The 17,765-nt window shown below is 39.3% G+C and overlaps 1 protein-coding gene across 3 annotated transcripts in view; it reads right to left on the bottom strand.

Moving 5' to 3' along the window:
* Positions 1–17,765, bottom strand: part of LOC109635418 (cadherin-22) — a 138,742-nt gene that overhangs the window by 88,383 nt on the left and 32,594 nt on the right. For 2 of the 3 annotated variants that reach the window (XM_069533971.1, XM_020096568.2), the window contains one exon: positions 8,935–9,058. The exons of the other annotated variant lie outside the window; for it this stretch is intronic. The gene's annotated coding sequence lies outside the window, so the exon portion shown is untranslated. The remainder of the gene's footprint in view (positions 1–8,934; positions 9,059–17,765) is intronic. 3 annotated transcript variants of the gene reach the window in all.

Genomic DNA, 17,765 nt, shown 5'->3' with positions numbered 1-17,765 from the left:
AAGAAACAGTAGAGAAAAATGAGGTTGGATGTTATAATTTGTTCTCTCAACGGCTGTTTCTGTGATAAATGTATCTTTAGCAAAATAAAATGTCTTGGCTAACATTTAAGAAATATTGACTTCATGCTTAAAAGAGATCAACACAGTTTGTGTCACAGACAGGATGTAAACCACGATCTTTGGTGTCTGAGTCTTTCTATGTCTATTTACTCAATTCACTATAACCTTGTTCCCAAGATTTCCCAGGCTACTGAATATGTAACATTGCAGATCAATCATTTCTAACACAGGCTGCCAAAAAGAAAGCCGTAAACACAGTCATTTTCAGCATTTGAATGATCAGTACTTTTCTGGTGAGGGCAGTCACAAATTACAATGCTTGAACTGTGATTCAGTCAGGCAAATAATTCAGCATATGTCATCTGATTAATTTGTGTGAAAGTGCAGCTAATTGAAAATAAAAACAGCACAACTACAGAAAAAAAAGAAACCCCAACAAACAATCAATAGATCCATTCCAGTAATGATGTGTCTGAACACAGTGTGCACTGCTCCCGCAGGGGCCAGCCGACCATTTCATTTCAAGGCCACACATGCACCGCGGTACAACACATTTATCATAGAGCAATGGGAGGTTATGGACCTGGGAGAAAAAGAGCATTGCAGATCACACGCACACACACACAGATGCTACAAGCTACGATAATCGCACACTCTTACATACACACGCGCATGTATACATTCCTTCTCGTGCTCATGCATACACAAACACAGCTGTGAGACTGCGGTAACACAGGAAAAAAACGAATAGTCGCAGCTGCTAGCTATATAATGACACCCTGTTGGGTTACTATGACAGTAATGGTCCTCCAAACAGCAGTGTGATATTATGGCAAGTCACACAACACTATCAGCAGAGACATTTTCCACAGACCCCGACGCTGGCTGAACACTTGGAGGGCTGTTTGCATTATTAAAGAGGTATCACTCAACTAAGGCTAATGAATGGATTTATCTTTTCATAAGCTCTGATCAGTAAGATCAGCACAGATATTTCTCAATAAACACTCAGCATGGAATTGTTTTTATTTGAGATTTAACTGTATTTGCACTACAACTCGATTCCATTCATTTCTTTTCTGTTAAATTACAGTGCTTTCTATGAATTAATTTTTTTCGGGGGGGGGGTTAACTATTAAATATTTCAATCTGTCTATTTTTTACTTTTTCTCTCACAACCAAACTAAAAGACAGATCAGTAGAGCACATACCTCCACCAGGGCCAAACAGATACAGATTTTTATTTGGATCTGCACTAAATTACACACACTGATAAATATTAGTCCCTTAAACATGACTGATGATTTTCATCAAGATCCATAAAATATTCTCTTAGAAATCAATGGAAACATTAAAAAAACATTCCATCCCGCAATGTTAAAGAAAGCTAAAAGAAATAACTTGATCGGCCCCCTGATCAAGATCTGCACCAAAATTCAGTGCATTCCTCCCTGACCCGTTCTGCACCCTTCTACCAAGCTTCATGATAATCCGTCAAATACATTTTGAATCCTTACAAACTATGAAACAAACACACAGACGAACAAACAGATGAAAACATAACCTCTTGGCAGAGTTAATAAAAAAGGAATTAAATAGAAACATAAAGTTTCAAGATGAAATCTATGTTAATGTTTGGAGCGACATTTTATAAACTTGTTATTCACAAAAAGCTGCAGTTAAAATCCCCTAACAACAACTTACAGCAAAGATACAACTCTTTTCTCCAGAGAGGAAAATAAACCAAAGCTATATTTTTAACTTCTAAAATGGATGTTTTTTTCCCCTCATGCACAGAAACTGATCCCTTTACATAAATCCATTTTGAGAGCACATTCAGCGTATACACCTTGTAAAAAGGGCCAGCAGCTTGAGTAATACCTTGGCACATCTCTCTTATGACACAGAACAGGCGTTATAAAAGCTACTTGATAGGTATGGTAATTGCTGCCAGCCCAAAGGCTTGAAGACGCCAGCCTTGATTCTTTAGAAGGTGTACAGATAAATAAGCCTCTTTTAATGAGAATCTAAGTCATGCTGAGCGTATACACTCCTGCTCAAGCAACACAACCCATCCCCTGTAGGGATTACATCTTGTGTAGTTCTGCAGTTAAACATCATCAGCACTGTTTGTAGCGTAAGTGACAGAGGTTATCACGGTCCTGATGATGTTCACCGCACTGGGGCTGATGACTTAAAGGAATATTCCACTGAAAAATGAAAATTCGCTCATTATCTACTCACCACTACACCGATGGAGGGGTGAGTGAAGTGTTTGAGTCCACAAAACACTTCAGGGGTCTCAGGGGTAAACAGTGTTGCAGCCAAGGTCATTTACACCATTTTTTTAAGCCCACTACCGGAAGTAGCGATGCTAGCGAACGTAGCCACACAAAAACGTGCCCTTGGGCAAGAGTGTGTGCGGTTTTCCGGTTTGTAAGTGTGTACGTGAATGCACCTCCAAGGAGGATATCAGAGGACATTCAAGCTGAAAACAGTATAAATGTCACCGGTTCGAGTCTAACTTGAATGTCCACACGATCAGCATGGAGGCATGTTGTGTATTTGCAAATAATAATATACAGTAACGTCAGAATATCACTGAGATGCCCCATGTGCTGTTTAGTGTTGATATTCCTCAAACATCAGGTCTTAAATGAGGGTAATTAATCATGTGCCATTACTTCTCTTTGTTAAACTCATCTCGTTCTCATTTATCCCTTTCATCATTATACATTATTAATGTTTTCTTACTTTAATTTATCTTCCTCTTTGGTTTGTTGCTTCGTTTGATCGTTTGAATTTAATCTGCATTGACCATAACTTTTGCAGAGAACCTATTAAATAAGCATCAGTTTCAGAGGGTCGGCGGAGATGGAGAAGAGTTGTGCTTGTACATAATCAGACCTACTAAGAGCAGCCATGAGACAGTTGGCTGCCTGATGATGACTGACCAGAATAAATAAAAGCAAGTCCACAGTCTGCAGAAACTTGGCTGCAATTGTAAATTAGCACACAACCATATTAGCACACAACCATACACAGCATGTTGAGTCAATATGCTCGTCTTTCTTATTCTCTAATACTTTAGACATTTCCTCACTGCTGCCATTTTATGCTTCAGAAAATCAAAGAGGCACGAGTCAGACTGCGCTGAGTAGATGACAAAAGAGCTCAAAGATTATTGGAAAATGAGGAGATGGAGGGCATTTTCCTCCTAATTTGGAAACAAAAGAGGAGTTGAACGGCACAGGCAGTGGCACTCACAAAAAAGACAAAGAGAAGAAGAAAAAGGCACAAGTACAAGAGGGAGGAGGAATAATCCAGAGGCGCTGGCTGAGTGATCGTTTGTGTCTTATCCTTTAGCCCAATGGCACAGGGCTCAATCAAATTCTCCTAATTCTTGACCATGCATTAGCTTAGCAAGCAGGGACCTTGTTTCACTCCCTCAATTAAATGCCCACCCGCACATAATTAACGACTGTTTTGTCCACAGATCAATAAAGGGCTTGTTCATTAAAAGTCACTTTGCTTCCTCAAAGATCCCCTTGCTCAGTTCACTATTGCATCTGAGGAGGTGGCAGCGCCTGGCAGAATTTCCATTCCTGCTTCAAGTCTGTGGGTTTTCTCTCTCGCTCTCTTTTTTTTTCAGCTGGTGCAAGATAGAGAGGAAGTCAAAGAAGGACTGAAAGCTCAGAGAATGTGAGGAAAGCTTTTGAAACAGGGAGACAAGACTTATGGGAACTTATTAGCCGAATGTAGGAATCACAGAAGAGGCCCTAACTTGGCTGTTCTCGACACTGTGCTATCTTGTAGGAGCATGAATAATATAATATAGTAATACCGGGGAAGCGTGTAGTGTGAACTGTAAAACAATAATGGCTGCTTTTTGGAGGTAGCCTTTGCTGAGAGGTCAACAGTCTGAATCTACTCAGTTTCCCCAAAAGACTTTCAAATGTATGGATTGAGTAGAACTGGAACATGGGTGCAGCAACTTTAAAGGGAACTTCCACACATTTGTATGCACCGAACACATCTACACACCCTGCTGTGTCCCCTCACAATCAATGCTTACATCAACCTCCCAGCCTACACCCATCACTGGTGTTTACAGATGCAAAAACAAAAGACCTGTCTGTTACTTCTTAAAAGATAAAAGATCAATAAACCCAACAGGAGCTGGATTTAACATGGAGCATGCCTGACTGCCAGCCACCTGCCATAGCTAACACGCCGAATGATTAAACCAGCGGTTGCTTCAATCTCTAGGATACACACACGCAAACACGGTTTGCAGAAAGTAATGATCAGTGTGCACTATGCTGCTGCTTCTCACCTCTCCCATCTGCCATGAAATCACAGCATCTCCGGAGAAGGATAACAGAGTTTGAACACACGGTGGTCCCACTCTTGGATGTGTTTTTATTGTGTTTATAAGATTAACCCTCTGAGGCAGTATCTTTGAATTACAGTATAAAATCATCTAGTTTCATTGCTCTGTTTAAGTGAGAAAAAGTTGTCCACCGATATCTTTGGTGGTAACTATGTTATACCTACACTTTTGTTTTTTCTTTGTAATTGTATTTTTGTTTTATTTCAATCTCATTTTGACATTGTTCCCAGGAGATTGTCTGTATACAGACAACAAATGGAATGACCAGATACCCTTCATATAGGACATATGACACACTGATTTATCCTATGTGACCTCTATATTATATAGATTTTTTATTTAATTCTAGCCAATTCTCAGTTGCCAAAATAAATATTAATAATATTAATATTAATAAATACTACCATGATTAATAAATACTACCATGATCAGATATTGTGTAATTTAATAGAATGCACAAATACTATTTTAAACCCCTTCAAAGCCATAACTAGTAGATTGTAATTGTCAGCAGCAACTAATTATAATGATAAATAATGTAATATTAGTTATGTATATTATACTCCAGTATACTCTGCATGCTCTTCTGTACTGTCTGACGGAAATATTTGAAGGCAGTTTAATCTGAACTTGTTTGAAGACATTTAAAATGTGATGTGAACAGAACATATATTAACATGTGGTTGATTGAAAAGCTGAACATTTTCAAAAAAAATATATGGTTATAATTTAAAGATCTTAACTGGGATCTGCACCAAAACTAATCTTTCCTTGGCCCACGGCTGGACTCCCCAACAAATATGTTCAGAATCTGTTGTCCAGTTTGCAAACATTCAAGGGAAAGAATCTGAATGGCAACCATTTTTCTTAAAACACTCTGTTCCCAGAACATTTCCTTCATCTGCCTGTATGTGAGGACCCAATTTTTCAGAGCCAATTTAGAATCATTCCACCCTTGGTCAATCGTGCTGTAGATGGATTCCCTTGTGCAACATCTGGCGGTCTCCAGGCGGTGTGCATCCTCTACTCATTCACTCGCACATAAGCTGGTGTAAAATTGCCCCTTTGAATTTTCTCCACAGCAGATTCCTCATTCAGCACAGATTCACAGTCAAAATCTTTCTTTATTTTGTGTAATATGCTAAACACAGCCACATAAGTTCTCCCTGTCTGTGTATTTAGACTGATGAATGTGGCAGAATGGCTCTGAATTCCCCAGCTCCCAACGCCATGATGTGTGCCAGTCTACTGGATTATGAGACATATGGAGGCACATGAGAGCACAAGCATGAGTAAACGCACTCAGGAACTCACTCACTCACACACACACACAAAATCAGCACATGTGTATATGTAAACACTAATGTCAGAAACTAATACAGTTGCACGCTCTCACACACAGATGGACTGAAAAAATCCACATGTTTTTATTAAAGCTTTCACGTCACAAAATTGACTAAACTGTGAGAATTTGAGATTTGGAAAAGCCTCTAAAAGCCCTGCACCACAGACATGCAGACTTAACAGTCATATTTTCATTTGAGGCAGTTAATCCAAATCTTTAGTTGTTAAACCTCTGGGGCTGGAGCAACACACTCAAAAGAGCACCTCCCATCATCCCAGAGCCTCTGAGCTACTATTCCCCAGCGATACACTTGAATTTGAACTTATTGTTTTAACACTACAAGTACTACTGATTATTATGTGCCATACAACAACACATAATAGTTGCCTAAGGGCTGAATGATTGTACACAAGAACTACAGCATAAGTTCTGCTCTGTTAGATCAGAATACAAATGTTTGGCCTTGTTTGCTGATGCATTATTGATAATAGAGCAGTTTTTAAAAATGGACAAAGATAAAAAGTCTGTTTAAAGACAGAGATCAGTACAGCGGCATCCCCTACCACATGGTCTGATCTACCGTCGTATGGCATGAACGGGGCCACGGAGGTTACTGCTGTCGATGTGATTGTTCAAGTTATTGTCATCAAAGCATGACATGTGTGTGTGTGTGTGTTTGCGTGTGCTTGCGACAGGCCGTGTTTTGTTGGATGTCCCAGTTTTCTGTGTGTTTGTAAGTCTGGTTTTGATCAGTGCTGAAGGATTTAAAGCTAGTAATACCTTATCCTGGCTTGGTACCAGTGACATACTTTTCACTCCTCTACCTCTTTGAACTACAGACCCACCACAGGGTGAAAAAAACACAGTAAATCACATGAAACATCATCTTCATGTATTTCTCCGAATGCAGCTTTGAAGTCTACTGTAGCTGTTGTTTTTGTGGTGACAAATGCTGAAGATGAGTAAAAACATAAACGCATTTACCTTCTGGCAGCGTATGCATGCGTAATAGCAAATATGGTGGATTTTAGAAGCAGATTTATTAGCACAGCACACAGACTTTGATTAAAACTGTTTGTATGTGTATGTATCCAGAGGTAAAAAAAAAATAAAATCATAAAACCACTACATCCAATTTGTTAAGTTTCACTAGTTGCCTAGCAACCTCACTATTATAATGACCCAGGAAAGAAAAAAAAAGTTCAGCAGGTAATTCAATAGAAATCCACAGTTTCTGTGTGTGTAAAGCTACAGATGTGTGAGTAGGTGAATCCTTTAACCATTTTTGTTTTTTGTATCCCTCTACTTGCACAGATAAGCTTGGTTAATTATTACCTGGCTGTACCTAAATATCTAACACACTGGCATGAGCATTTCATCTTCCTGTTAAGCAAAGTGTGTAAGATGTTTCCTTAAATGTCAAGCTATTCCTATAACACAGACAAGGAAACTAAAAAACTCTGCCCTATCTTTCAATGTTTTAAAGAACAAGATCCTTGATCTGCCCATTTATCTGGATCTGCTTAGGTTCTTAATGAGTTCTTCCTTGAGTCGTGTCTCAGCCCTCTGCAAAATTTCAGAGAAATCAGATCAAGGGTTTTTGTTTTTACATTTTTAGTTTTAATCCTGCTGACAGACAAAGGGCAATGAAAACATAACCTTGTGGGTGGAGGTAATTACCCAGAAGAAATATGACCAACTGAAGCTCAAATCTTATGGTGGTCTATCAAACACTTGGAGACATTTGGTTCTAACATAGTGATGATTTAATTACCTTGCATGCAAATGTAAACGTGTGCCCTGCCGAGGTGTCCTTGAGCCAGACACTCCCTTTACTGTACCTGCTCACTGTGGCATCTACGGCAGCAAATGTCCATGAGTGTGTCAAGTGTAATTACCCCAGGTTGTGGTAAATGACAAGTGACTAATAATCCAATGTCTAATATAGAAATTATTTAATAATGGTAATTATATAAAAAAGTAAACTTTTATATAGGAGCACCTGCCTTTTGACAGATGTAATTACAGCACCAGTAAATCAAGATCCATGTCAAATGTTGGAAACTGATAAATACCAACTTATAAAGGAAAAGAATATCAATATAAAGTTAAGACTTTAGCTCAGAGAGGATAATTTTCTCATAAATCCAGGCTATTTTTAAATCTTCCACAGCATTTATGGGCTACAGTACTACACACTACTACAAACACACACTCACACACACACACACGCAAAACGACAACAGCAGCAAAACATCGTCCCTGGATGTATGAGATTATACCATGCAGTACATTCAATTACATCTGATGGCAGATGGTGTAAACCAAATCAAACACACATAATCTTGAAGATTGGATCCTTCAGTTAGATATTAACCCTGATATCCAAAGACCTGACACAGGACCAGACATATTAAGATGAGGAGTGGTTCGGGTGACTGCCTCCAAACCAGCTGATTCAGCCCTTTATAGATGTGGGCTAATCCCGAGCGTTGGAACACAAACTCTGTGCTGAAACACGCATGTGGACAGAATACTCAGTGAACCACACATAGACGTGAAACACTGTGTTTCTCCCTGTTTAGAAGACTCAGCTTTAACTAAATGACTTCTTTTTATTACGATAATCAAGCGGTGATTAGCCCAAATGTGATGCAGATGTTGCGTTTTGCTTCCAAAAATGTAGTGAATGTAAGAGATTTATTAGCAATAATGGATCACGTTAATGTTTTTATTCAACAGGAGATATTTCTGTGATTATATGCTGTTGAGATTTGCCGACAGTGTTATCGCTGCCTCCTCTGCTTTATAGTGGAATTATTTTTATCATTAGCCCAAAATTTTTCAAACAAGACCTGCATTTTATGGCTTGTCATCCAACTACTATATGTAACACAAGAACTTACGTTTTTATGGCTGTTAGCAACATTAACTGACGATAAAATTATACAGCATGTATTTTTCTTTTTATTCTCCTACAAAAAGATGTGTGAGAATAACTTATCAAAGCTGACGTGCATGGAAGTAGATTAGAGCGGGGGAAATTATAATGTAGTCTGTTGGTCAGTTTACCAATGGTTGTCTTAAATGGAGAAGCTATGCAGACTTTATAACCTCATGCAAATAACAGACTCACCATCCGGTAATCAGATGACCGTGCTGCCACTCAGCGCAAATTATGGCTTTCAGGCTCTTCAAGTTGTCTTCTCTGCGCGGACCAAGAAGAGTCTCTCTCTTGCTTTGTGGCTCCTCTTCAGCTTCTGAAAAATCAAATGAATTATTTTTTTTTTTCTCTCAGTTTGAAAAAAAATAATTCCACAGTGGGATTTCGAGCAGGTGAGGAGGTGGAAACAAGGAAAGGAGAAAGAGTGGGAGGTAATTTGCTAATGGAACATAGAGAAAAATGTAAAGTGTCGATCCAGAATGGGAAAGGAGGAAAGAAGACCAGAGGAAAACAAAAGAGAGAGTGAGCTATAAGGGCAGGAGCTTAAGTGGTTTTAAAAAACACCATCATTAACTGTCATCTTCATCTCAGGTGCAAGGCTGGAGAGTGAGGGTAAGAGGGAGGCAGAGGAGGGAGGACAAAAAGCGGGCACTGTATTTGCCCAGGAGATCATTCAATAGTCTACAATCTTCATTTAATTACCTGCCTCATGCCTCTGAATGCCCCCTCTCCGCTTACCTTGGGTATAACACGCAGGGGTCCCTGGAGATTGTAGTGCAGCTCTTTAACTATGTTAATTAAAGTCTAACTGGAATCTAATCACACAAAACTTTGTCCTGACGATGGCATTACAAAAACGCTATCCCAAGAAACCCAGTCTCCCTGTAAGTGTGTCCAGATTACAAGCTGCAGACTCTGTCAGCAAGATGAAGCTGCAGGATTTAGGGTTCTTAATTCAGTGGAACATTATTTACAATCTTGCTCGACTGGCAGGAATGGAGGTCATTTGAACTGGGGAGATGTTTGGCTGAGTGAAATGCAAGCGCATAACATGAAATATAATTCCAAGACCTCAGAAGGCGTGAACATCCACTCATGGGCCTGTGCGGTCGACTGCATGTTGCAGCTCAGACACTTTTAAGGACATATTGGAATGAGGAGACTTACACAACGAGTGCAGAAACCATATTGGTAGGATGAATACTTCAGATATAACAAATGCATTCACTTCCAATGTTTGAACTTTTTATGAAGCAGTTAAATGATTCATTAACCTTTAAGAGAGCTGTAGGGTTTCTGAACTGTGCAGGAAAATGAAATGTCATGTATTGTAAGTATTTTCTTAAAAATTACAACATCTCTTCGAATCACTTTACATGGTAATGCAATCACAAGAGGCTGACACGGTGTTACATTTACTTCTGCGATCCAAAATACTTGAAGCAACAACAAATGTTAACTTTATGAATAATTTCCAATTTCTGTTGGGGCATAATTTGATTCTCCGGTACCCTGGTATCTTAAAGGTTTAAACCTGTATACTTGTGTAATGAGAATATAGTTGATTAGATTTTATACTTATATCGTTCGCACTTGCACACAAGCAGCAGAGGCTCGGTGCATGTGGCACAGAGCAGTGACCCAGGAGCACTGCTGTTTACACCATCATTAAAGACGACTGCAGGCGATATCACACGCCTGGTTAACCACGTCTTTCTAATGGCCTGTCATGTTATCTGAGAATACAGGTGATTCTGATCAAGTGGATAAATGGCACGGGGAGGATAGGAAACAATTAAAGGGCCACAGGAAGAGACGCACCGCATTTGTGACATTGACAAGATCACTTGAGGGAAATGTGTGTGAATGACTGGAGAAAATGTTCCTGCTATTTTTTCACTTTTGAATTAGAAAGAAAAGATTTTTAACAGAAGACAATAACAAAGGAATAAATGAAAATCCTGGCACATTCAACACATGTTGTGAAATCAGTGTACGGACTGAGATAACATGAAAAATCAATCATCATCTTCCCTGGGAATTGAAGTTTTGACATGTAAGTATGAGGTCAAACTGTTCGTAGTGGGAAACAAAAGGAAATCTCCTCTAGGTTATTGCCAACCTGCTGCAGAGGTCCTTGAGGAAGTGCTGAATCGCTGAGATTATCTCAATCACACATCCACATGGTGGTGATTTCTAACAGAGCATGCAATGGTTTGTTTAGTTTTTTCCTCTCTGCCACTCGCTTCTCTCCCATCCTTTTCTCTCCAGTCTTTGCGTGTTGTTCAGCATGTCTATTAACATGTCCCCTCAGCGGCAAACAGTGAGATCCTCATCACATCACATACACATTCAATAGTAAGTATTTCTGATTCTGAATCATCAGCCACTAACACTGACACTGATTTTCAGAGTAGAATAGTTAAAACTGTCTACAGATGACTATGCTTAAAGACAAATCTCACTGTGCAAAGTGAACCCACTGCCAGCCACTAAAATCAAATCTTTTTTAGCGCCCGCTCCACATGTTGCTGGGTTGTTCTGTGGTTATTACTGGAGTGTTGCAGTTTTATTGCAGAATTTCCTCAAATAGATTTAGGAAACTCGCCCTATGTTCTAAGTGTTCAAAGATGGGACAGCAGAGAACATGTTGGCCAACTCAAATGAATTTTCAAGGAATGAGCATGCAAAGCAATCTTCAAAAATACATTTATGAATGGGTGTATTTAGTACATTTGTAAACCTGTAAAATAAATCTGCATGCAAAATCTTGGTTTGTGCAAGTGTAGATTTGAATCTGTAACAGTGACACTGTGTGAACAAAACTTGAACAAGTGGCATCAGTGTGGAAGTTAAAAAAAGCACAGAACTCAGATGCTCAAAATTCCCACGCTTTAGTGTCGCTGTCTGTTACACCTGAATCTACCTTGACAATAGCAATTCAATTACAAAGAGTCCAGTCAGATGGAATGTGATTCCACTGAATGAAAGGTGGTGCATTTCAAATGGATGACTGTTGTGCAACTGAGGTGGGTTTGCAAAAAGACATAATGTAATTTTCTAAAGCTCTGTATTAAACACAGCAGCATCACAGAAGAGCATGAACTGCTTTCCATCTTGAAAATCATCAACTTTTAAAATACAAACACAAACATGTATGTTACTGGTTTATAAAGATTGATTTAGAGCTTCACACTTTTCTTCTGGAACGCTTTCTGTCCCCAGAGTCAAAACTAAACATGAAAAGGAAGCGTTCAGTTTTTATGCTCCACTTTTGTGGAACAAACTCCCAGAGAACTGCAGGTCTACTGCAAATCTTAGTTCTTTTACATGAATGAAGACCTTCCTGTTTGCCACCTTTTATTAAATCAAATAACTACTAATTTTCTTACACTGCACTGATATTTCCCCTATATCTTGTATTAGTTTATTTACTTATGTTCCTATTCTATGTCTAACTCTTGATTAAAATTTTCACTATGTTTAGAATTTTGTTATAATGCCTTTTCCATATTTCATGTAAAGCAGCTTAAATTGCCTTGTTAAAATGTGCTGAACAAACTTGCCTTGCGTTAAGATCAAATTGTTTCTGACCTTAATTTGAACACATGGTCTCAAATCTAAGTTCGAACAGGATTATAAAAAATCTATCCTCCAGTTTTTGAATAGAGGCAAAGTGTAACAATATAAAAACTGTGCACATTGTGAGTTTGTTATCAGTAAAACCTCACATATGAAATGTGACGGCTCCACACAAAGAAACAGCTCTTTCACATCTTTATCCCCCCTTAGGTTCTTTACTTTTGTTGAATTAATCATTAATCATAGGCCCCCCTGAGAGCTCAGGACGTGGTCCTCTGTGAGGCAGCCAACATAAATCCAATGCAGCCTCTCCACCTCCCAGTTTTTTTGCTGCATTCTTTGGCACTGGGGAAGTTTTTATACCAATTCCCAGAGGGCGGCGGTGGTCTATTTATACAGGATCCTGAAACAGGGTGGTCATACCCCCCCTCCAGCTGCAGCTTTAGGTGACAATGCTGACACACAGCCACATGATAGTCCAATCTAATCTTTTAATCGCTTCGGTAACTTCATGTCTCCGGGTGAGTTGAAGCGAGCTAGCGGTGGGGAAGGGATATTGTCTGCAGAGATATGATATGATCCTTGAACACATAACAAAAAATACACACAAACTCACATACAGTTTTATACACACTGTCCCAACCCACCCCCAGAGTACTATGGCGAAGCCTTGTGTATCTGCGGGTATTAACAGATCAGTGCGGAGCAGCAGCCACCCTGCTTTAAAGTCTTTTCCTGAGGTAGTGCTTCAGAAGCCTGCTGCAGAGGAGGATAAACGCGTAGCAATCCCCCAGGCCCAGCGCCTCCTCAGCTCCACTCAGCTCTCTCTTTGCTGGTCCCTCCCTCTCCTCCATCCCGCCCTTATCCCCAATTTCCTTCCATCCCTCATTATTTCTATCCCCCTTCTTTCCGTCAGCATCTCATGCTTACTGTCCTACTATCTGTCCCCTCCTTCCCTCCAGACCTTTTTCTCTCCATGCCTCCTCATCCTGCTCCCCCTCCTCGTTTGTGTCCCTTTCTCCATCTTTCACCCTCATCTTGCTGATTTTCTGCAGGGTTGTGTAATGAACAAGGCTTGTGGCCGTCTAGAGAGTAAGCACGATTGTAACCTCAGTTCAATGAACACAAGCTTAGCCTTGTAATGGGAGTAAAGGCCACTTGTCTTACTGTCTTCATGTTCTGAAAGGCTAAACTCTCCTGATTCCTCATCCATCAGGTCTTAAGTGTCTAGTTGGGAAACTGGTTTGTGTGGCATGAACGTACAATCCCTGCTCCTTTACGGATTTACCAAACACAAACCTCAAACATTTCCGCATTACTTTGGTGATGCAGTTTGATGAATTACGATAATTAATCACAAGCTGACTGTCCCTGGAGCTGTTTCCACAACTAAATACATGATAGTTAAAGATTCAGTGTGTAGAATTTAGTGATATCTAATGGGGAAGTTGCATGTTGCAGCTGAATACACCTCACCCTTCACTTCCAAACATGAAAGAGAACCTGTGATAGCTTCAAATATTATAAAACATTCAAAAGGTGTTTAGTTTGTCCAGTTTGAGCTACTGTAAAAAAACATGGCGGCATCCACAGAGAGGACCCGCTCCGAATGTAAAGTTAAAGAATTTAAATATAAAGGGCTCATTCTAGGGTTAAGACAACATTAAAATGTACAATTCAGAGGATCGCACACTAGTAAAAACATCATTAAGATTATTTTATATTTAATTTCTGCAAATAGATCACTTTCACCTAAATCTTACACACTGAACCTTTAAGAACAGATCACTCAATCATGTATTTACAATGAAAAAGATCTGTAATGGGAGCTGTGCAGTGTATTTTTGTTGCTGGGGTGGTTCTGTGCTGTTACCTCATGTGCACCAGAGTGACTGATGGAGTATTAGTTTTGCCGAGGACCTCCTGTCTGATGAGAACTAGAGGGCCACCAGAAAATAAACCTAATGTGAGACTTATGGAGGACGACATTATCTTTAATCAATGTTATACTGAATTTTGCCTTCTGGTAAAAACGTTGGTCGAATCAATGTTTTCATGACAGAAGAACAAAGGGGGGGGCAGCAGGGCAAAAAGGGCTATTGAATATTCATTGATCATTAGTTGAAACGTTTATCATTACACATAGTGAATCACTTGTTGCCATATATAAACAGATATAACTGAATGACAGTGTCATGTCCGGCTGTGTAACCATGGGTCTTGCATTCATACCGCTATAATCCATTGTGCTCAGCACACATGGGTTCAAATCCCATCCGTGTCATACTTGGCAGTTTACCCTAAAGTTAGATTAATGAGTTGCTTATCCTTAAACTCACAATGTTTGGCTGAGTAGAGTTTAATGATGGTAAAAACTTAATGGACAGGCCAATGCTTTCATGACATAAGAACAGAGTGAGATAGAGAAAGAGAGAGAAATAAAGTTAGATTTATAAACAGAGCAACAGACTCATGTCTGGCTGTGTTTTGATTTTGTCCCAGTGAACAGAGGATGATTGTGTGATTGTGCAGGATAGCTGCTTTGAATGGCATCATTACATCAAGGGTGATCGACTTTTGATAGAAATGGTAAAATTTAACAAAAACACTTCTGTCTAGACTTGATGGATGGCACATATAAACAATTGATAAAAATCACATTATATTTTGTCATCTGCCAGCAGTGGATGTTATTTAAAGACTGAATTCAATTGTTTATTTGCAGAAATGTTAACTTCTCTGGAAATGCAATATTTATGTGGGAAATTGACAATTGACAACCTATGTTATTCTATTGTCAGTCAGTCCCTAAAGGGGCAACCTAAAGATTCTGCAATCCAAAAACACTACTGCAGTCAATACATTGACACCCTGCCAAGACATGGAGGCATGAGTTCATTACATGTAGTTAAAAACAGAAAACACAAGATCATCTACCAGAAGCGAGTTTATTTCTATTAACTGTTCACACTTAGGGTAAAATATTTTCATATCATTCAATAAACAACAAAGCTACTCTGCAGTGAAATAAGCTTTGAAAGAGTCACAGTTGGGGGGGGGGGGGGGGATGCTGAAAAGGGGAGGAGGTATGCAGGAAGTTGCTGGTGGTAATCCTTGTTAAAGACTTGACGGAGTGAGATCGTTAAATAAAGTGACACAGAGACGTACGGGCACATAACTTGGCATTCACGTCGACAGAATGACAGATGAACATGCAGACTGACGGCAGACCAGGGAGGGGTAAGCAGGCTGAATCCAAATTAAGCTGATCAGAGCTCACTGTGAGTTAATCTAGTTATGTGGATAAAGGACTTCCCTATGGCTAAAAACACACCAAGTTATGACTCAGAGTATGTGTGTGTGTGTCTGTATTGCTAGTGTTGTGGGGACCTAATTCTAAATTCAGTTGCATTATGAGGACTTTTCTTCATTTTGTGGACAAAAAGTTTTTCGAAGTCAAATCATTGCATTTTAAGGTAAAAAGAAGATGAGAAGGACAAGACAGCCCCACAAAGGTGAAGCCAAATAATCTTGGCTTCCCCCTGGTGGCTGGCTGTTCTATAGGGCATTGAGCCTGCCTTCTCCATGTGAGGCAAAGTATGCATTACACACATTTTCTCATATAATATATCATATCATTGTATGTACAATTATGTTCTTTGCAACATTTGTTTCTGATTAATTTGGTTTTAATTAGTTTTTTAATGCTACAAAAATAGGGCAAAACTCTATTATCAATGACTGAAACCGACTCGTGATTGGCCGAGCTTGATACTGCGGCTCCACATCATGACCACTGCTGTGCAGACTCTGACCCCAAATTACGTCAAAAGTGCAAGATGGCAGCGCTCATAACGATTTTTCCAATATTATGTATTGGAGATGTGTCATTGCTTCAAGGTTAGGATACATTTAGGTTTAGTTACAGGTTAATGTTACTTTTATTATTGTACTCTGACTTTCCGTGAAGGTCAGGGTTGTGTAGGTGTGTGTCTAAATATGTGAGACAGAGCTTGTGCAGTTGTCTGTTTTTCTTAAGTGACTGTTTGTGCATCTATTTATCAATATTTCAATATTCCTGCAAACCCATGAGCCTCAAAATCTTTTTTAATATCTCACCATTGGAATCTTAGTTTCATATTCGACTCATTCACACTTTCAAAGTCACTGACTTCAACAAGTGATTGAAAAAACCAGTAATGCATTGATTTGCAAGTCAAACTATGATAATGACAGACAAGCTGTCAACTCTGACAGGCCTGACAGAGCCCTCAGTGATGCATTTTGTTTGTGTTGAAGTCTGAACATCGTGTGCATTGTAATTGCATAAACTTGTGTGCCTGTGACTTTCTGTGTGCTTGTATAAAAAAAATATCAGCGTGACTGTCTGCTGCCAATATGTTGCAGGGAACGAGTGCAGGTTGGGAAAGAGGAACTTCTGAAGATCATATGATGCTAAATGAATAGACACAGGACATTTTAGAGCAAGGTTTCGTAAGCATGCCCCTCCCCCCATGTGTATATAACTTCAAACAGCAGTTATAAAGCAAAACAAATATCCAAGTCGATCAGCGACCTTCTCTTCTTCGCCCAAAAACATCAAGGGTAAATGATTGCAGTGATGGTTATCAACCTCCAGAAATTCCGAAATTACATTTGATGAAATAAAGACGACTGAGGAAAATTGAATACAAATTCAATCAAGCTCTTTGTACAAAAGGCCAGGAGATTTAAGTTCCGAATAAGCTCCCACTTCAAACAGATCCTGATTTTCATAAAATGCTTTCAACACACTCTTGAGCTGGGGTACGTGTGCAATGAAAAAGCATTATTTACTACTGAGAAAAGGAATAAGGGAGCTCGACAGTGAGTCAAAAAGACAGAGAGAGAAGGGGCAATTTCTCTTACTCCCCTGTGCAGAGCAACGAAATAAAACATGGGCTGAGAAACATGACAGTATGCAGCAGAAGTGAGAGAATACGCCTTTAAGATAACACGATCAAGGAAAGGAAAAGGTTTTCGCAGCTGCTCTGGGTTATTCTTATCTGTTTATGGAGCCAGACTGAAGTGAGGCTCTGGTAAATTTGTCCATCCTAACAGTAAGACCCACAACTGAAATATTTTGAAAATAACGCTGCCAAATTCACTCAAACACCAGACAATTTTGAAAAGCAAAGAAAAACAGGCAGACATGAGTTGACTTAAAGCCAGATTAATGATCCACTTCATCATTAACATTAAATCCAACAGCGTTATCTGTGCTTTCATAGAATGTTTCTGTCCAATTTTATTGATCATAGTTGATTGTGGACATGTAGAGGGCGGAATATGATTGTTTTTTTGCATACGCCTTTTTCAGCCTTGTTTTATAAATGAAGCCCTGGGCAGTGTTACTCTACGTAAAAAGGCTCCAGTACAAATTCAGAATTGTTCTAATGTTT

This window comes from Paralichthys olivaceus, chromosome 2, assembly GCF_024713975.1.
Source record: "Paralichthys olivaceus isolate ysfri-2021 chromosome 2, ASM2471397v2, whole genome shotgun sequence".
Lineage (NCBI taxonomy): Eukaryota > Metazoa > Chordata > Actinopteri > Pleuronectiformes > Paralichthyidae > Paralichthys > Paralichthys olivaceus.
This window is presented reverse-complemented; position numbering and strand designations above follow the sequence as displayed.